Source organism: Sphaerodactylus townsendi, linkage group LG09 (genome assembly GCF_021028975.2).
Source record: "Sphaerodactylus townsendi isolate TG3544 linkage group LG09, MPM_Stown_v2.3, whole genome shotgun sequence".
Lineage (NCBI taxonomy): Eukaryota > Metazoa > Chordata > Lepidosauria > Squamata > Sphaerodactylidae > Sphaerodactylus > Sphaerodactylus townsendi.
In genome coordinates this window covers 33,555,226-33,559,818 of record NC_059433.1, presented here as the reverse complement: position 1 = coordinate 33,559,818, position 4,593 = coordinate 33,555,226, and the positions used below count along the sequence as shown (strand labels likewise).

The following is a 4,593-nucleotide window of genomic DNA, read 5'->3' as shown; positions in this document are numbered from 1 at the left end:
CATACTTTGTTCAAGTTGTACTGATTGTCTCAAAATAGAATGGTGTTCTTGAGAACAAAAGATTTTTTAAACCCTTTTGTTCATTGCCATAAGGGAAAGAAAACCATTTGGATACTTCTCCCAGTTCTCAGATAGCTCATTGAGCAGAATTCTAATGGTAACAAATTACCAAGGTGCTTGGGAAAGTTTGTACTCTGCTATTATACTTGTCATTTTACACAATGAAGCACTCCTCAGATTAGTACACACCCTTATTTCCTCTTTCCGTGAGCAATTACTCTGATACATGTTATACTATGGAAGTTCTAGCAGCAGCATGAGAAGAACTTTTCTAGTGTGTCAGTACTTAAATTTGACCTCTACCACACAGCTCCAATATGGTGGCTGCCACATGCTGTTGCCAATACTCCTGTGGGGCAGTATAGTAGTACTATGTCATGCATAAGGGTTATAAGCAGCTCTATCCCACAGTGAGATGGGCAGGGTCCCCTTCAACTTCCTTGGGTCCTACTTTATTGGTGGGTGTTATAACAAGGTGTTATAAACATGTACTGGCAATAAATAATAATAATAAAAGACTGAATGGTTTCCTGGCAAGTCATTCCATTTGCAAGATGAGATAACATATCCGGTTCAGGCTGGTAGTACAGGCCACAAGTTATGTTCTCTTCTACCTTTTTTGAATTTAAGTGAAGATAAAACAAAGTGAATATGATCAAGGTAAAAATAGAAAAAAGGATTATGTGTGTTTGCAGAGAGTACCAGGGGAGAAAACTGGTGCTTCCATTAGATATGAGTTAACAGTTACCTGACAAGCTGTCTTCTCCCACGGCGTGTTGCTTCACCATAACCTTTTATGGGTTCACCAAAAACACCTATTACCTAATAAGTAAAGGCAGGATAGAAAAATTAGTACTTTCCGCTGTCAAGCCAGTGATTTACTCACCAATAATATCAGTAATGGCAGACATGTTTTCCTGCAAAAAAAAAATCTCATGACTACCACCAGTAATCTTCCTCTGAAATGTTGAATTATTGGGAACATCAGATGTGAGGTGGCACCCCAGAAAACATCCCAAAATCCTCTGCAATGTGTAAAGGACAAACCTGCAGCACTTCCTTGAATGACTAATGGATTAAAAATGGTTCCCTGAAAATATGCAAGTTATTTGTACAAGGTGATCTTCCCACACAACCATATGAAATACAGTTTCAGTCACCTCTTGCTCATTGATCTATGGGGTTGTGTGAATGCTTCAAGTGTCTCTGCTCAAGCACCCTTGACAGTCAGAAGACTACATAATTGTTGCCCTTCTACTTTTCACAGCTTTGTGGCACAGAGCTGAAGACTGTTCCAAAAGAGAATTTTTTTGCCAATTTAGCAAGAGGAATATAGCTGACTAGGTAATTTAGCTGGGCTTCCAGTTAACAGGAAGCTTGACTGGAAGAACTCCTATTTTGATAATGTGCAGTAGCTACAACCAGTGAGCACATCATTAACTTTTATTCAAGGTACTGATCTCCATTATAAACAGGTGTATCAGATGAACAAACAAAATGCCACTGGTTTAAATGGGATACAAACAGACAATATTTCCTTTATAAGAAAATAGTAGCTTTTAAAGGAGAAACTATTTTATGCAAGCATGAAAACAAACCTCAGGATGAGCTCTGCATTTCTCTAAAGCATCTCCATAAATCTTACTGGGACTGGAGGAAGAGAATAACTCTTTGAAAATCACATAGAATAAACCACCTGAAACAGAGGAAAAATAGATTTATATGACCCAAGACTAACTCTAGAGAAATAACCAATAATAAATTGTTTGAAAGACTTTGTTGTTTGAATAACCTGTAACGCCGATCCCAACAACCACCACAATTAAATATGTGAAATCTTTTCCAGCTTCTTTCACTGAAAGAGACAAAAACCAAGACAGTATTAACTATATCAGACAATAAAATCCACATTGATGTCTAAACAGCATGAATTCAATTACTCTTATTGGTTTCTTCAAAAATTTGTTAAAAATAAAAGCATCACTTTGTTGGGCCAAAGGAAAGAGACACAAAAAGGATTTACAGCAGTCCTAGCAAATAACACACAGGACTCCATCTCTACTCCCCACCCAGGAATTTTGCAGTGTGATTCTATGCAGAATTAATCTTTACAGAATTGTACCGTTAGTGCATGTTTGCCTGGCTCTTAGAACCATGTATGAATTGCTGTCTATGAATCTGTTTCTTGAAGTGACTGTGTTGAATCTGGAACTGTGACACTGGGCCCTTTCCCCACTTACCTTAAGCCCCGCGCTACTCTTCGCAAGTAGTGCGGGGTTCCACTGCACTCCTGTCAGGGGCGGCAACAGCGCAGCTGCTGCTCTAGCACCCCTTCAGCGCGCGGCATCCCTGGCGCTGGCGAAAACGGCGCCTTTTGATGACCCCGCGCTCTGCGTGGGGACGCCCGGACGCGTGCCAGGGATGCCGCGTGCTGAGAGCAGTGCACAGCGACGGCGGCAGCAGGAAAAGTGGGGAAAGGCCCTGGGTTATTACTGAAGTTCCACTTCCGAAGTACACCATTTGTTTCTTCTACTTCTGTTACACCTCTGTGTCTTCTGAATTCACTAATGTAAAAAGTTTTTTTTTAAATAAAAAGCCCCTTCTGAATAATGAGTTGCAACCAATAAATGTGGAGAATTTTTGTCACTAAGTTACAAATGACTTTTCTGCAAAAAAGACCCCCACACTTTGTCACTGACTTAAATGCAAGCTCTCATGACACTACGGTCTACTGATCTCTCCACCATGATTGTTAACCTCATATGCTTCAGAATTACAAGCTTATTGATAGCACAGTCCTGAACTCTGTAGGTATAACTACATGACTGCACTGCTAAGGAGGCAGACAATGAAGAGTACTTTTCAAGATGGCTAAATCCCATCATTTCAATTGAGAAATGAACTTGACTGCACTTTATTGTCAAGTCTAGACATCCACAGCTCTAACAGCAGGCAAATAATTTCCCCCTCAACCACTTTTGCTTGGGAAAACAACCCAGGCTGGTGTGGGGGGACAGAATTCTCTCGCTTTTCAGACTTTTAAACATTAAACAACATTCCCTGCAGCTGATGTGTGGCTGTGGAGAAACCAAGTCAGATCCAGGGAACCAAACCTGATTTGTTACAAAATGTATTGTGCATTTTGGTCCTGAGTTAACAAACCTTTATTTTGTCCAACTACTTGAAGCACCACAAAATTATGCAAAACTTTTTTTGATTAGAGATAACAGTGGTATAATGTAACACAAAAAAATGGTTGTTATCACACATAACATCTTCAACTTTGGGAACAAAATATTGACTGTCTTCAGCCTTATTTGCCGTGTCTCTCTCAGTCTTTACTCTAGTGTAAACCCATTGAAATAAATGGGATTAGACTTAAGTAACTGCATAGAATAGAATAGAATAGAATAGAATAGAATAGAATAGAATAGAATAGAATAGAATCTTTATTGGCCAAGTGTGATTGGACACACAAGGAATTTGTCTCCGGTGCATATGCTCTCAGTGTACATAAAAGAAAATACATTTGTCAAGAATCATAAGGTACAGCACTTAATGATTGTCATATAGGTCTAGTAAGCAATCAGGAAACAATCAATAGTAATAAAAACATAAAATGTAAAATCATAAAATAAAATGAAATGTCAGCACAGGCTATAGTCATACAGTCATAATTGGGAGGAGATGGGTAATAGGAATGATGAAAAAAGTAGTGCAGTAATTATATAATAAATATATAATAAATAGTTTGACATTATCGAGGGAATTATTTGTTCTAGGAAATCTAGCAAACCTCTAGGTGTAGGGATGGCTGTGCAACAAACTGTGCTTTCTTTGCTCTTCTGGCCCTACACAGACACCCCCAGGAAAACCATATTGCCATCTGTTCGGAAATACTCTAGGTATCAAACATGATTTCAAAAGCTGCCCCGAGCGCTATCTGAAGTAAGGTATAAATCTTACAAATAAACAACGTGCAATTTCGAGGAGGCGGGAAGAGAAACACTTACTGCCCGTGGGCATCTAAGCATGATCCTACATTTGGAACCCCCTCTTAAGAGGGAAGAATCCACTCTTACAGCCTTATTTCCAAATCCGACTTAACTTTAATTACAGTTGGCATATAGAAGAGAAATTGGTTTAAATAATTGATGACAGGACGAGGCATTCAAACACTTTATTTTCAGATTAAAAATTAAAAAGGATTCTGTGTACTTTTATCTTTATTTGTTGTAAATATTATTGATTCGCATAAGCATTTCAAGAGGACTGACTGTTACAGTGTAATTTCTCCCCTTTAGTTTCTATGTGTCACAACTGCAACACAGCGTTTGGCAATACAAATACATAACATGTCAACTCATTCAAGAAAGATTTAGAATGTGGAGCTTGGTGACTAATGAGGAACGTTATCAAACTCAGTGGTTTCCATATTCTGGCACCCACTTAAAAGCTAGACCATAAAGATATCACTTTTACTTGCTTTTCATTTTCTCAATTAGAAGATTGACTAATAACAAGAACAATTTA

General features: G+C 38.5%; 1 long non-coding RNA gene across 1 annotated transcript; it reads right to left on the bottom strand.

Moving 5' to 3' along the window:
- Positions 1-789: 789 nt before the first annotated feature.
- LOC125439223 lies at positions 790-1,936 on the bottom strand. Its single transcript, XR_007245501.1, has 3 exons — positions 1,853-1,936; positions 1,659-1,756; positions 790-882 (listed from the first exon to the last, which is right to left on the bottom strand). It is a non-coding gene; the product is annotated as an uncharacterized LOC125439223 (long non-coding RNA).
- Positions 1,937-4,593: the final 2,657 nt, after the last annotated feature.